The following is a 17,777-nucleotide window of genomic DNA, read 5'->3' as shown; positions in this document are numbered from 1 at the left end:
TTTTGCTACTAATATTTAATGTTCACCTTATAGAATTACTGTTCTTCCATAGATACTTGGTATAACCACAAAAATCTAGTGATCACCTAGATTCTAAAATGCTGTAGCAATTAGCTCGGATGGACCTCAGTTTCCATTTTTTTCCCTTCACGGCAATCAGAAAATTTTTTTCCAATACTCAGAACTAATAGGAAAAGAAAAAATTAAAATTATGTCCCTAATTTCAAAGTTTAAATCCATATTCAAGAACTGTACTCTTGACTTGAACGATATTACAACAGAATTGGGTGAGGAAGGGTGGACGCAATAATAATAGCAACTCCTGAGACAGCCTAAACCTTTTTTCTTTTTAACCATCATCCCTCAAACATTAATAGTAGCCAATTCTCTGCTTGCACACTTCAACTTTTACCTGCAAAATGTATTGAATATGAGAAACACACCAAAAAAAAAAAAAAAAAAAAAACAGAAGGATAAAACAAAAGGATTTAATTTACATATGCTGGTGTAAATAGCTTTTTTGGACAGTCACCTTTAGTTATCTTTTAGGCAATCTGAAGTATAGAATTCTTTTATACTGCTAATATATAGAAATTAAACTTAAGAACAGATATGCCACAAATATAGGATTTATGCAGACAAACCTGGTCTTTGAACTCCCAGAGTAAGCTCAAGATCCTCGGGAACACAGTCCTCGTGGATCTCCCTTCCCATGGCTTCACCATCCCTGCAGCATTGCTTCGATGCAAACTCATCAGAGATCACCATATCAGCCATGGGAACATCAGCAGTATGATCCAAGCCTGCAGGAATAGCAGGTGAACATGTACCACTCTGCCCTGGAGTGCACATACGAGATCCACCACGGAAAGACCCTCAATCTTGAACCCAAACAGATTAGGCGCAACAAGACTGTATGTTGGAGAAGGTGGTCCACTAATTCCAGCATACCATTCTGCACCAGTAAATGTCTGACGAACAGGGCTTGCTGGTGTCGATGATGGAAGGAAAGGGTAGCGAAATCCAGCCAAGCCAGCATCTGTTTTAATCCGAGGGTTTGGGCAGTTGGCGAGCTAAAAGGAGGGGTCACTGGAGCACTGATGGAGCCAGTATGAATATGAAAATTAGGGAGTTTGGAGGAAGAAACTGATGAAGATCCCGATGAGAGGTTTTTTTTTAAGCCACGGGATGAGGGATTTTCCGTCCATGTTTAGGTTTGCTGCATATGAGGAAGAGGCTGGACTGGGAAAGGAGAGGAAGCAGGGCTTGGATTGTTGGAAGTGAAAGGACTTGGATTGTTGGAAGTGAAAGGGCTTGGTTGGTAAGATGAACAAGGACTTAATGATGTGGAACCGCCTATAAATCCATTCTCTCCATTGGTTTGCAGCCCTACAAAAGTTACAAGATATCAGGAGAACTCATTCATTAGGTGTTACAATATGCATTTTGATTATATATCTAGCAAGCTGGGTATAGCCAAACATTGGAATAGCTAATTCCTAACTGTTACAGAATTACAATGTTCGTGAGAAATGTAAGCTTAAGTTGCGGTGCGTGAATGGTGGTCCGAACATCTATGTTATAAAAAATAACACCGAAGAAAAATCTAATATTGTCCTCAACTGTCTTGGAAATCCGGTTTTCTTGTGAATAAAGCCTTTATAGAGTTCAAGATTTTGCTGCTTGAAATTCTTCATACTAAAATGCTTTCCTTTTGTTCTAAAACAATTACAACATGTGACCAAGACAACACTCTCTGAGATTCACTCTCTTAACATAAAAAGGACCTCCAAATATATTCTTCTTGATCAGTTCCACCAAATGGTATGAGGAAAGAAGATAACATCTCATATCATGCAATGAGACTTGAGGATGAGCATGATACTCAATATCCTTAGTGCTGGTTAATTAGTAGGCTTTAGACTATCTCAAGAACAGATGCATAATCATTATTATCACACAATGAAAATGTCTAAATCATATAAAGTTGTGTGATGGGTGGTAAGAGTCTAGAAAGTGGAGTTATTTTTGGCGGGAAGTGTTATTTAACCTTCAAAATGAGATTTCACGATGCGATTGATTAGTCGAGCCCAAAGTGGGTATCAGACACTGGTTGGTAAAACTAAAAAAAAAAATTGTCTAAACATCCACTTGGATCACAAGCAAAGATTTTTCTCCTTTTTGGTTTACACCAAAAAGTCTACCTTCCTCACACATTTAAACTGACATAAGTACTAGGAATATGTAAAGAAATGTACTCCTTGACATTTGATTTCCAGGGGACTGTCAAAAGTGCATCTTCTTAATATAGTAGAAAGCATGCAGGGAATCATTTAGCCTAAACTCCCAATAATTGAGTTCAAAATCAGGTGAATATTTAGGATGTGAATCAATTAGTCTCCTACTTTCCCCATTTTAGTTTTAGAGTTTTTTTCACAGAAGGGTATTTTTGTTATAAAAAACATAATAAGTGACTATTATGCCCTCAAAGTTGTGTGAATTTACTTTAATGCCCTCATTTGTGTCAGTTTGTGCCAAATATAATTTTCCTTTAGGGTCGTTCGGTAGGTAGTCAAAATTATCCGGGATTATAATCCGGAACTAATTATCCATCTATTGGGGATTATTTTATACCATCTAAAAGATGGTATAAAATAATCCGATATAATTCAGGATAAGAAGGATATCCATCTCTTGGGATGGGATGCATTTTATACCTTGTTTGGTACAAGGTATAAATTTATCGATTTATCCGGGGATAAATTTATACGCCCTTCTACAAAACATAGTACAAAAAATTAGTCTGGAATATCCCGACTTATACCATGCATAAACGACCCTTAGTTTATACATTCCATAAAATCTCTTCGCTGATTACAAGGAAGTCACGTGTACTAGCACAAGGCACCTAAGAAGAGCCCCTTTAAAAAACCACTTAGATCACTCCCTAAATAATGTAGCTGTCTAGTAAAGAAGAACCTTTCACAAGAACAGCAAGAGGGGGAAATTCCCATATCTAAAGCTGAAATATAGCTGAAAAAAAGAAGCAGCTTTTTTTCAACATTTATTTCAAACTCCCAACTTTGCCCACAAAAGTTGACAAAAAAAAAATGTTTGATTGGCCCACATGAAAAGCAGAAAAGAAGAAACATAAGCAAGTACAATTCTCCTAACATTGTTAAAGACCCACCCCTAATTCGAGGCAGACATGTGAATACTGAATACAAAGGAGTTTGAGTTAAATTATTGCTAGGGTATTGTTGTCTTCTTAATCCCAAATCACTTTTTCAGGGGAGAACAGGTTAACTGGGGAATCATTGCAAATTTGCAACTCAGGCGTCAATAAAGCAAAAGGCAAAACAGAATTAGCCCCATACAACTTGTGTTGTGTCTAAAAATTATTCCCTCCTTCCCAAAATAGTTAGTATTATTATATTTCACTAAAATAGTAGTCAATTTAAACTAATCTTCAAAACTAAGTTGGAATGGATTACTTTAATATTTTAAAATTAAAATTGAGATATTCAAAAGTTTTATAAAAAAATTTCTTCTCATATCAATATGGTTTAGAAAATAAATCTCATAGTGTTAGTCAAAGTTATAATTTGACTCTCGAGAATGAAACTTGACAAGTATTTGAGGACGAAAAAGTAGTACTAACAAATATTGGTAAGATAATCGAAGTGGATAAATTTGCAGCTCAGGCATCAATAAAGAAAAAAGACAAACAAAAAGTTTGTATTGAGTGTTCAACAATTACTCTCCGAACAGAATTATTCGATATTTATGTTTAAAAACTACTACAAATATTTAGTAAAATAGTCTAAGTGTTCACAAATCGCTCTTATAAAGAATGAAGAAAAAAGAATTGTTCAACGACCTCTGTATATCTAACGTACGTAGGCAGATGATTAAAGCAAAGCGCAAAGAAGAATCTAATCTTATTATGACGCAAGTACTAACAGCAATCTCAACAAACGCCTGCTACTACTGCAGATAAGCTTTGCAGTACGTAGTACTGCCTGCAACCTGCGCACTTTAATTAACATAACTTGATCCATTACCCAACGTTAATTGTACCACTACTACACAAAACTGCAACCATCTAACGTGCGCCAGAATACTGATCCTGACCAAGGATATTTCAATACAGACACCCAGAACTTAGGAATAATTGCAGTTATCATTGAACCTACAACACTTAAAATATCTAACTTTTGAAGTAAAAAGAGATCATAGTAAAAAAACCATTAAAGTATGATTTTTTTGCGAGTTATCACCAATTATTTATTAAAATACAACTTGATTAGCTCATGGTGCCTGGTCTGCACTCTTCTTTTCTTTTCTTTTTTTAAAAAAGTGGTGCCAAATGGTAATCCATGCGAATAATGAAAGAAATTAATCGATTTTTTTTTTTAATAAAACTTAAAAAGATAATGGCGAAAAACACACCGAAATATCACATTTTTTGCGAGTTTCTTATCTGAACTATTTGGTGCTTGAAACTTCTAAATTGGGCTATCACATTTATCAAAACAGCGATTTGAAATTAATGATTTAGCGGTCACGTGGATGAAATATTATGGGCAAATTAAGTTGTCACCTTAGCAGGTAAATTCAAACTACTGGTAAAATGTGTTTTAATAAATAATTGGTGATAGTTCGGAAAAAAAAGTGATAGTGTATTTTTTAGTTTTTACCATTTCTCAAGAAAAAAAGATAGTACTACTAATTAAACAGGCGATTCTGCTACAGCAAATTAAATGCGCTATAAAGTACCTTGCGGTAGGTGGTGCCGTCGGGTTCAACTGTCCATCCAGCTTCATTACAGAGCTTTAAGTACCTCATTATTATCACAATGTTTAGGTAGTTGATAATTACCGAACATCCTTAATCCAGCAAATATTTTAGCTGCAATAGCTCTTCTTCTTCGCTCTCTCCTCTTGTTATTCTCCCTTTCCTTCCACGTCGGCATCCTTGTTCCTGACGTCATAATGATGATGATCAGCACTAGTGCAAAACTACATGCAATTCTTTAATTATCAGTGTGTTTTGAGAAGTGAAACAAAGGAAAGGAATAATTGAGAAGGGATGTGGTTGAGATTGATGGGTTTTGTGAAGTGAGAATTTTGATGAAAGAATGTGGAATAATTGAAGAACCGAAAATCGAAACTGTGATGGTTCGACTTTAATACGAGGAAAAGGAAAAAGAAGAAGAAGCAGGGATTTCATGACGTTCTGATGTGTTATTGACTAATTGACAATACTGGCCCCATTGGGAAAAAAACCAAAAAGAAATGGCTATTACTCCAATTTAACTTTGAAAGTGAAAAATGATTTTAGTATGTTATGACTCTAGGTAGGCGTTTGGTCACAAACCAAATATTTTTAACCTTTATTTGAAATTTTTGAAGTTAGAGTTGTGTTTTGATTATTGTTTTTGAAAGAGTGTTTGATATTTTAATGTACTGAAGCAGTGAATAAAGTGAATTTTTTTTTGGTATTTTCAAAATTAAAATATAACTTCAAATTGCGTTTCAATTTTTATGACCAAACGTTGATTTTTAAATAATATGTAAAAATATTACGGAAAAAAAATGAATAATTCTCATGGCCAAACAGGTGATAAATATAATTACAAGAATGTTTGCTCACGCTGAATTTATGGATGGCAAAATCACATTTCACCTTTCTCTCCAAGAAGTAGTTTAATAATTAATGGGTAGCTCTTGTAGTTGAAACAAAGAGTTTTTTGGGGTATTTTATTCGGTGTTTGGTATTTATATTGAGATTCGGTTAAATTTGAAAATCCATATTGGCGAATTCATATCTAAGTAGGCGTTTGGCCATCAATTTTCAAACCATGGTTTCAAACCAGCGTTTGGATATGCATTTTCAGTCATGGTTTGAAACCATGGTTTTAACTTTTTTAAATATAAAATTTAACCCATAAGTTTATATTTTGTAAAAAAAGACCCATAAGTTGGTAGATATTTTTAACAATTACCCCCATCAATCATTTACCAATCTCATTAACTTCCACTAAATTTTATTTATGTGTACCAATCTTTTGATTTATATATGTCTACCAATTTTATTTATTGAACTAAAATTTGATCAATTGATGTTGTATTTTTAGAAAGGTCTTCTAGTATTAATTTGAGCCGATTGTTATGAATTAGCGTATTAATTTTGTTATGAACTATGACTTGCTCATTTGATAAGATTGTATAAGAATTGAAAATGTTTTGATAGTTTACACAACTTGTGGAATTTTTATGTCTATAAGAGAAAATACTCCTTAAAATATCCAAATTGCATGTCCAAACATGGTTTCAAACCATGTCCAAACGGGGCCTAAGATTTGAACCCGAAATATCTAATAACTAATAAGAATAAATGAATATTTATCACTCCATTATTACCTTATTTGGAAATCAAACAAAAGTGGGGAAAATGTCAAATATTTATGCCCAATATGTCCATTTTGTTGTTTGATTTGTTATGCACATAATGTATTCAAAAAATTATAGGGTGAATTAGGAAGAGATCTTTTCTTGTTTTACATCTAATAGATGGACGTTTCTTCTAGTTCAGTGGTTTGAGAATATCCAATCACTTTCCATTTATTTAATGCTTCAAATGAATCTCCTTTAGTATTTATCAGTGAGATTAAAAGCAAAAATGTAGTACTATGAAAATTTCAAGATTAATGTCACTTATATACGGAATATTATTAGAGTGTATATGATCTTCTATTAACTACTATAGACTATTTTCCAATCAATACTTATTTATAAGGAAATTAAATGTCATGTTTTGGGATACGCTTTAAATTAACTAATTAAAAAATAAACCAAAAAACATGAGTAAGTGGATTAGAGGGCCACTTGCATGAAGCATGACCTGCTGATTTCGAATGACGCAACTGTGTCACGTGTCAACGACTCCGTTTCCCTACCCCACTAAATTGTGAATTTTTTTAGAAACCCGTAAATTTAGGAGGTGTTTGGTACGGAATAAATGATTTTCAATTTTTCCATATTTGATTGGTTAGATATATTTTTGAAAAACTAATTTTTTAAAAATAAGAAAAATATTTTTCCTAATTGAAGTAGAAAAAATAAATTTCAAAAGTGGCTTTTCAAACTCATTGTCTCCTCCTCACCCTTCAACAGACCTCAACCCGCAACCCTTGATCATGCCGCCTGCCACTCCTGAACTACCATCCTCACACTATCGCACCTTCATAGTGTTTTTCTAATTACATATATATGCTTTTGGGTCACTTTTTTTTCTGCTTATATACCAAAAATAAAAAAAATAGTTTTTATAAATAATAAAAAAAAAACTCTTAACGTAAAAAGAGGAAAAGAAAATCAATAACAAAATATAGCCCGTGTAATTCTACAAGCGGAGTTGGTGAGGGTGGTGTGTTCACTACCGTACTCCTACCTTATGAAGGTATAGAAATTGTTTTTAATAGACCCTCGGCTCAAAGTAAGGCATAACAAAATTAAGTATGGAGATAAAAAGAAAATAGAATAGAAAAAATCCTCACACGTGACAGAGTTCGGCGCACGTGGTAGAAGGCTTTAGCCATCAATTACTTGGTACCCAACAATTTAGCACTCACCAATTGGAAGTGGACCTAACAAGCAAGCGAGAGGACTCGGTGACTCTGCCACTTTCACGTGATCCCCTTGTGAAAAAGTACCATATGATAGAGCTCATAGTCAACAAAAAGCAATTGTATTTGGCCCATTTGGCCAACTTTTCTCTCAGTCTCTCTATAAATAAACAAACAGTGAGCCCAAGAAAAGCAAATGCAAGAAAGACACATATTGTGTTCTCTTGTAATTTGATTTCATAATCCCATTCTTATAATCTAAATCAACTTTAAGTTATATAGACGGTTAAATGAGTTAAATAAATCTATTATTAAATAAATGAGACTTTAATAACATGAGTGTCAACTAGGAGAAAAAGAGACTTTTGAGGTGTTTAGTATTTTTTTTGAAGGAAATGGTGACAGAGTAAAAGTAATTTTTGTAAGCAATGTCAAAACTTACCATTCGGGAAATTAACGCACTCCTTTTATACTTATATAAATTGTTTTATTCTTTTAACATAAAGAAATTTTAGATGTGACAGTTTTGTTTTTATTTTGAACGTTTTTGTTAGTATTTCTGATTCCGTCACTGAGGAGCATTCTAGTTAGCTGTAAGATTAACTTAAGGCCATTGGATTTGGGGTCTGTTTTGATGTTGGACTAAGGGGGTGTGTGTGTATCACGTAGGTGGGTGAGGCTGATTATTGGGGACCAATCTATACATTTTAGTAACAAAAAGAGAAGTAAGCTCTCATTGCAGATGATCTGCCTGCCACCAACAAGGCAAACCTATTTGCTTTTGTTTTAAAATTATAATAATCTTGATCACCATACACACTAAATGATGAGAACTCAGCCCCATAAAAATCATTTAGATCCGAAAAATGCCAAGACGAAAAAGCTTTTGCCAACCTCGAATAAATCACAGTAGTATCAGAAAGTCATACTTGGACAGCACCACGATAATGACAGAAAAGAGAATGGCGAGCAGAGAATAGGCAGAAATTTCAGATCAGAATAATACAAAAAGAAAAAAAAAATCTTTTGTACTGTCTAAGGGAATTAATAATGGGATAATTACAATTGGGTTTTTTAATTTATAAAATAGCGCGTAAAAGTATAGATTTTATATATTTATACTTAAGTATATATCTACTATAAGTATAATTTACATATACTATACGTATAATAAACATATAAGTGTTTTGAATATTTGAGCCATTATCGCTAATTAAATTTGGCTGAAGTGACATGAACGAAAAAATCCCATTAATAATTCATATATACATATTACATATAAAAAAAAAAAATACAACTTTTCGACGAAAAGGATTCAGTAGAACCCCTTTGATAAACGTTGGTCGGCCACGGATGACAAGGACTACTTTTACTCCACTAGAGCAGTAACTAGTAGTGATTTAATAATCTCATTTTATGCTGATATAGATTATAGGCTCACAATTGGAATGGCAACAATGATTGGTATCTCCATATTGACGAAAAACTTTATTGTTGTTCGACTTTTATTACTACATCGAGTTTATCTTTGTTTCGGTTATCGTTTTATTATGGTTCCTTCTCCAGTATTTTCTAATGGCTTATTCACTACGCATTTCCTTTTTGTATTATTTTTCATATACGTTACTTGAGCTGAGGGTGTATCGGAAACAATGTTTCTACCCTCACAAGGTAAGACCGTAAGAGTAATGCTGCATGCACACCATCCTCACTCCACTTGTGGAATTACCCTGTGTATGTTGTTGTTGTATATAATTGCTAAAAGTTATGTAAAACTTCTTCCTTCGGATCCAGAGGCGATTTTAGGCCCTATTTTTGGAGCACGTGAACACATGGTCTCGCCGTAAAATTACGTATTTTATGTATATATTTTCTATAATTAGTATGATACTACCTATTGGAACACATACTACAAAAGACTAAATGGTGCATTTGGTTGAAAGTTGAGTTATTTAGTATAATACTACCTACTGGAACACATATTACAAAAGACTAAATAATGCATTTGGTTAAAAGTTGAGTTATTTACCTAGAGACTAGGGATCAATTCCCGCTTAATACATTTTTTTCTCTTTTTTTTTTTAATGGTAAATTCATGCTCCAGAAATCTCAAATTCGCCTCTGTTCGGATCAAATTTATCTGAGATACAAAGCTACACCTGAAAAAATCATAAAATGGAAAAGTCAGTTGGTCAAAGTGGGAAAGGCAAAGCAAACCCCATCAATGTCTTTATGTCTATCATGACCTTAGTGGTCTCCAGTACTCTCAATCATACACTACATTTTCTTCAATTATCACCTTGGTGGGGTTCTTCACTCTCCCATTCAATCATGTATACACTATCTCTCCTTTATTTTTCACCTAGATGTTCTCCACTATCATATTCAATCATACACTTTTTTTCCATCAACATGGTAAAGAAAGTGTAAAAAAAGGTAACTCAAAAAGTGCATTTCAAACATCACATGTATACTCGAGGGCGCTGATATACTCATTAATGAACATTCTAAAGATGCACTAACTCACTAAAGTGTGTTAAAGCATACCGGGGTTGTATTTCCATCCTACTAATCCAATATACTCCAAACATAAGCACGTAGGCGGTAACCCTTATACTGCTATACTCCAATTGTTTTAATATCAAATACTGCTTAATTTCTTCCATTTTTTCTGTTCCAAAAAAATAGAGGTGTCAAATGAACAGGTTAAAGCTAATATTATGTTGGCTAAAATGAGTTAAATCAATAAACGACCTAGGCAAAACCGACAAATATTTGCTTAGGTCAAGAACGGATGGGTTAATGTTGCTCCCAAATGCACACGCAAGTATACGTGGTCGTACAAGTAATATAGACTATTAAGTCGTATATCGATCCCACAGAGACTTAGATTCTCGTTGTTAAGCTAATTCAAATTCGGATGAACTATTCAAGAAAGTGAAAATCAAGATGTTTATTGTACTAAACTAAAAACTGAAAAGTAAACAATTTGTGATGGGTGTTTTTGTGACTGGGAATATCTTGACAAAGATTGTAAGAATTATCAGATGAGAGAAAGATCTAGGGTCATGGCTTTCGACAATCCAGTTGATCTTCGGACAATTCCATCTATTTTATTTCCTGGGTTACTAGTTGACGGGTTAATTATACTTTATGATATTCTCTCGAACTACTCACAAGCCTGTAAATGTTACTATAACGCCTATATCTCTATGGTCATCGAGGTAATGCTAACGCATTTATTTCTCCGTATTCAACTAAGTAGGGCTAAAGGGTATATCTCTATCCTCGCAGCGAAACGATTAAATCGAACAAACTCTATTTATTCTTATTACGTACGTGAATTCCCTTTCTCAAGTCCAAATCGCGTTAATTCGATAGTGTCTAACTATTGGCCAGATAATCAAACAATTAAGATCAAGAATAAATAAGCAACCCAAAATATGGAAAATCAATAGATAATAATTGTCATCAAACCAACTTTCAAGTCTTTCGCCACAACCCTAGAATTAAGAAGTTTAGCTACTCATGATTCGATCATAGTATTAAGAATTCATGAATAATCTAGGGTTGAAGAAGATGAAAAATAAAATAAACCTAGAGAGAGAAAATAGAACGGTGGCTTACAAGTCTTTGAATAATCCCAGCACACCGTTCTCAGCTAATAAAACGTCTATATATAGTCTAGGGTAAAATCAAAAAATAAGGAAACCAAATCCTAGTCGAACCGGGAAAGCTGCGCAGAAACTCGCTTTACGGAAGGATCGTGCAATGTTCTGAGGCTTCCCGCTTTCCTTCCGCGATGCGAAAGGATCGCCTGAGGGTAATGCCTGGGCTGGTCTTGTTCGCTTTCTTCACGCGATGCGGATGAAAAGCGAGATCTTCAGTTCAGTTTTTTTTCCTTTTAGTTCATCACTTGTGGTCTTCGACTCGTCACCTCGTCTAATCATCATATGCTCCAAAATCACTCACTTTAAGCACAGTTTTCCATCGTTTGTCATCATCATACCTATGCACATGAAATATGACAACATAAGTTCAAATACGACGATTGCATCATGAATTAAGCGATAAAAGTCATAAGAGTAGGATGTAAAATGACACAAAACATGATATTTGTGCCAAATATCAGTTAATTTGAGCTAAACAACAAACAGTAACCCTCCTCGTCCAACTCAAGTCATTTCTCATATGTTCATTTTGTTCTTTTGGATTTGTTTAATTAGCAAAAGAAATCTAATTCTATTAAATATTTGACTGTGAATCTAGTTATTATTATATATTACTAATTTAAAATTCTTTTAATAACCTATAAACTTCAAATCATGAATCCATTTCTAAGGGCGGTATACGGTGAATTGTATATACAATGAAAAAATGATAAAAACAAGAGATATATGCACATTTTCTGAAGATAAGTTACAATGTACTTCAGCAACTAGCTGACATAAGCCTTATTTCACCAGGTACCAACAACTGGGAAGGCACTGACTCCAATGCATGCAGAGTTGCTATAATCCTCATTACAATAGCCAACTACTCCCTCCGTCCCAAAAAATATGGAGATTTTTAATCGAGAAGTCAATTTTTTAAAAGTATTTTCATTAATAAGAGTACTCTTTTATTTCAAAAATGACAGGCTTATTTACCATTTTAGCATATTTTAAAATCACTTGCGATTAACCCCTGATTAAGGAATTAAGTTACATCCTAATTAACACATATCATTTTCTCTTTCATGATCATCTTTCTCACTAAGAAATTAGTTTACGAATGATTTTAATTAATATGTACGTATCCCTTTCTCTTTCTTTATTATTTTTTCCACTAATTAAGGAATATACATGTTTTCAGTTTGGTCATGTATATTATACAATATCCTTAGGGATCCATGTATGTCTTTATTATATCAGGTATGTCTTTATTATACTGTATATATAGTTAGATATACTGTATATATGTTTGTTTATATGTATGTTATACTAAATATATAAATTGTATATGTACGTTATATAGGTAGAAGCATGAGAAAGGGAAAAGATAGAAAAATAATGGATTGATTGTGAAGATTAAAAAAGATGAGCAAGAAAATTGGAAAAGTTTGGCGTGGTTGAATTTTATCCAGCTAAATTTTAGGGATGGTTATTTGGAAGCTGATAGATGTGTTAATATTTGATTGACATGGAATGTTAACTAACTAATGCTGCTACTATTGTGCAATTATTTTTGAAATACAGCCTAGTTATGTTTTTTTGTCTTAGTTTGACTTGACATAATGTTTAAAAAATAAAAGAAAACTTTTAAAATGTGTGGTTCAAAATAAGTCGTAAATATTTGTGTAACTGTAAATCATCTAATAAAGTTAAATTATTTTTAAATATAAAAGGGTGTTAATTTTTTTGGAACAGAATAAAAACAAAAGAAAAATTATTTTTAAATATAAAAGGGTGTTAATTTTTTTGGAACAGAATAAAAGAAAAGAAAAATAATATTTTTGGGACGGAGAGATTATAAAATTTTGCTAATTGCCACCACACCTTTCCAGACACGCTAAATTCACTAACTTGCACGTCTCTTTAATTTTAAAGCACATTTACTGCAAAATTGATGTAAGCACATGACGTGTCAGAAAATTGAACTTTGAGAATGAAAATTGAAAACGAAAGGAGTACTAACTGATTGAAGGTGAAACTATCGGTGATCGTTCGGTTCTTTTACTTGAACACCTTAATTAAATTTTATTTCATTTGGACACCTGAGGTAGGGTCCGATTATGTTATTTAGATACTTTTCGTTAATTTGGCAACTTGCGTGATTTGCATACCAAACTGGCGCGTGAAGAGCCCAATAAATAAATAAAATTTCTTTTTTCTTTATAATTCTTTTTATATCCTTCTTCTTCTTTATTTTTTTTTTCTTTCTTCTCCATTTAACAAACCTTCTATTATTAACAAACCTTCCACCATTGCTATCTTATTCACCTAAAAAAATAAAGACCGCCACCACCCTCTCTCTCCTAAGCGTTTACAGGACAAGAAAGATGATTTTTCTTTGGATAAATCTATTTAATAAACAAAAGAAAAATAAAATTCCCAAAAAAAGAAAAAATTAAAAAAAACTTGCTCTTAATGGAGTCTTTAGAAAGCCTGACAGTTTAAAATAGGTTAATTGATTTGATAAAAATTTTGAGAAATTAATGTTGGATTGTCTTTGGGTTTTCACGAGGAATATTTAGTTGAAGTTATAATAAATTTCGAGGATTTTCTCTTGAAAATTTGGATTAAATCGTGATTGTAACAAGAACAACGTAAAGATGGTGAAGAACACTAACGCCAAAAATAACTATTCATTTCAGAATTTTCAATGTGTGCTTTATTTCTTTTTCTTGTTGTTAATAATGTGTCTTTTTCTGATTGGGTGTAAATAAAGTTTTTTTTCTTTTCTTTTTAGAGTATTACTTTTAATTTGTTATTAAATATTTTAAAATAGTTTTTGTAAATTAAAAAAGACACATGTCCTCATTTTATTGGTCATTTGCCACAAAGAGCCGAGTGTATTGCACACGCTTTGTAAATTTACCGATTCAATAAAAAACTATCTAAATGGCATGGTCGGACCCTACCTCGTGTGTCTAAATGAAATAAGGTTTAATTGAGGTGTTCAAGTGAAAGAATCGGACGACCACAAGTGTCTATCGATAGATTTGACCTTAATTCAAGCATAGAGGAGAAACAAGGAATATGCCAAAGTAATCTTAGAATTCCAAATTAAAATTAGAATTCAATTTTTCTTCACTAGTCCTAAAAAACAAGTTTTATTCGTCTTAATTCTTAAATAGAGAATCAACCATAGCTCTACAAGAAGTCACCAAGATTGGTTCTAGCATTTTGCATGATTTTTTACAGCAGCCCAAATGAGGCATAACGTGGTCGCATGGGGCAATTGGCAGGAATGCCCTTATTTTGTGGTGGTCTTTCATTTCTGTCTTTCGTTAGAATTTCTTGGTTTTAGATTCGAACTCCCGCTTAGTTAAAAATTAAAAAAAATCGCAAGGTAGAGTTTGGATTCGCAAGACAGAATTTTGCTACCTTCAGGCAGAGTTTGAAACTCTACCTTAAGGTAGAATTTGCAGCCAAACTCTCCCTGATCAGGGAGAGTTTTGCCCTCAGGCATGCCAAAACTCTGCCTAGTTTTGCCTTATATATGAAGGCAAAACTCTGCCTTAAGGCCTAGCTTTGGCCCGAATGGGCTTAACTTTGCTTCAAAACTTTGTCTTGCGAAATTGTCTTTTTATTTTTTATTTTTAACGGAGCTGGAATTCAAACCCCAAACCTCATGGCATTAGAAGGAAGGGACAAACATTAAAGACCACCAATTTCAGGGACAAAAATTAAAGACCTGTGCATTAGAACAAAAAAGGGAAAAATGACCTAATAACACCTATTTAAGACTCTATATTACAAAACATAAGGATACTTTTTCTTATTTACAAAATATATCATATTTGGGCTTTAATGGGATACCCACGATTTTAGGCTTTTTTTTAAGGAAGAAAATCTGACTTTAAATGTGGACTTAATTCTAGGATAGTTACCATTCAACTTCTTCTTCTTTTTAAAAATATTTCTCTCTCTCTCTCTCTCTCTCTCTCTCTCTCCCTCTATGATAGACACCATTTTCATACCTAAAGTCCATCTTCTCTCCTAGTATAAATTTTCAAACCAATATTACAAAGTATTTTTGATTACTAACTTGTGTATTAATTGTATATAAAAATTGATTTGTATCGTTTTGAGATATATATGATCATTGTGTATTTTGAAAATCAGCATAAATTATATAAACTGTAGTTTTAAAAAATGTTGAAAACTAATATATGTATGAAATGTGTATGGAGTCTGCTATATGTCATTTTTTAGATATATGCGGCACAATGTGTATGAAATGCGAACAAATTCGATATCAATTAGTCTTAAAAATGTTGAAAACTGATATGTGTATGAAATGTGGATGGAATTTGGTTTGTATCAATCAGAAAACTTATTATACATATATACGTTCTCATAATCTATACATACTTTGATCAAATTTTATACAATTTATATGTACTCAATCATAATCACAATATACATACAACTTTTATACATATTTCATACGTATAAATTATAACGAATTTATACATTTATACATATTTCATACGAAAATATGAAAATTATAAATATATGTTTTTTGGTGTATGAACTTTGTATATAAAAATTACCGATTATCTTTGGACTTTTTGAGTAAAAGTTGGAGAAAATTAGGTAACAATATCTCTTAATTTTGGACGAGGAGAGAAAAGTGAATGAAATAAGGAAACAAAAGTTGGAGAAAATCAGGGAACTATATCCCTTAATTTTGAATGGAGAGAGAAAAGTGGATAAAATAAGTAAAACTATTTCCTTACCTTATTTAATGTGTTTTATTTGTTTCCCTTTAATTTACCTAATTCGTATAGATTTTATAACAAGTCTATTGATATATTTTGTAAATTGAAAAATATCATCATGTTCTATAAATATACCCTCTTACCATGTACATATATGTTTTTTGCCCAACAAAAAAATGGTTGCATGGTGGCCCTCTAATGGGCTTCTTTCATGGGCTTCAACCTTGGGCCTTCACTTCAATCTCTTTCCCTTCTTTTGAGATAATTACCGTATCATACCATTCGGTTATCTAAGTTACCAAATGTGGCCAAACTGTTTGTTAATTACCCGTGTAACTCAATCAACGCCATTCCTGCTTGCTTGCTATTAAGTAACTTCTTAGTTTCTAATTCTTGCAATCTCTTTGCTTTTCTTTTTCCATTTTCCCTTTCCCCCCTTGGTAATAAATTTCATGATTAATAAGACAACTAGTATGTATTAATCTGCATCTGTGTCGTCTTTACTTTGGATAAGTTATCTGGGACTTGTTGATATTGAAAAGGAAGCTTCCATGTTTGTGTGGAATTATAGTGCTGAATTTATTTTTCTTCTCTGCCAACTATTAGATTAAATCTTTGCACTAAAGCTGCTGATAAAGAACTACAGTCAAACCTCTCAATAATAGTCATTCGTTATAATAACATTTTACTATAACGGTCTGATTTTCTCCGAAATTAATTTTTTTATGTTATATTTTACTTCCCTATAATAACATTCTACCTAAAACAGCAGTGACATTCTTTATAGTGGTACACTCTTTGTAAAATTACCTCTCTATAACAGTCATACTCAATTATTGTGTAAGACTCCCTCCGATTCAAAAAGAGTGTCCACTTAACCTTTATTTTTTTGTTCAAAAAAGAGTCCAGTTACCAAATCAAGAAAGAATTAACATTATTTTTTCAAATTTGCCCTTATTAAGTATTAAGTAAACAAATCGCAATACCTATTTAATTTGAGATAGTTTAGTCAAATTACCTATTTTTGCCCAGGAGTTAGTATTTTTTTTTAAGAAGTTTGCAAATGGCATTGTGGACACTCTTTTTGAACTGAAGGGAGTAATATTTAGTAAGAAATATATTATGTATAAAAATAAAATGTTAAAATATTTATGGTAATCATCAGGGAAAAGCTATTGAATTCCTCTTTGCTAAAAGTTTGGACAAAAATCTTCATTAATTCAAGCGTTATATTATCACAAAGAGACTGAGATATATGAAACAACCTATAATTGTAAAATTGTTACGTCAAACTTAAAATATTTAAATTCTTAATTAATTTAAAATGCACATGTTTTTTAGATTTTAATTCTTTATCGGTATGGTACAACTAGTTATGAATTTATTACTCACTTCAAATTTTAATTAACGAAATAGAAAAATCAATTGAGATTTTAAAATTAATAAGTATTTTATTTTCGTTTATAACATAAAAAGGACAGAAAAATAATTTGTGCATAATTTTGTTTATAACAGCTCTATGAGATCCAAACATCAAATGCCAGTATACGTACATAACAACACCTCAATATAGCAGTTATGAAATTTTCGGACAAATTAACGTTGCACTATGGAGAGATTTGACTGTATAAAACCTGTCTTCTCTTTATAGGGCTTTAAATTCCTATTCAAAAGTTATAAATTGATACTCCATTTCTGTCTTTGTTTCTTTAGGAAATT

General features: G+C 32.4%; 1 pseudogene; it reads right to left on the bottom strand.

Moving 5' to 3' along the window:
• Window positions 1-630: 630 nt before the first annotated feature.
• On the bottom strand, window positions 631-5,240 carry LOC132038310 (BES1/BZR1 homolog protein 4-like; annotated as a pseudogene).
• Between the last annotated feature and the right edge of the window lie 12,537 nt (window positions 5,241-17,777).

Source organism: Lycium ferocissimum, chromosome 11 (genome assembly GCF_029784015.1).
Source record: "Lycium ferocissimum isolate CSIRO_LF1 chromosome 11, AGI_CSIRO_Lferr_CH_V1, whole genome shotgun sequence".
NCBI classification, from domain to species: Eukaryota; Viridiplantae; Streptophyta; class Magnoliopsida; order Solanales; family Solanaceae; genus Lycium; species Lycium ferocissimum.
The sequence above is the reverse complement of the archived record's forward strand: the minus strand, read 5'-3'. Positions and strand labels throughout refer to the sequence as shown.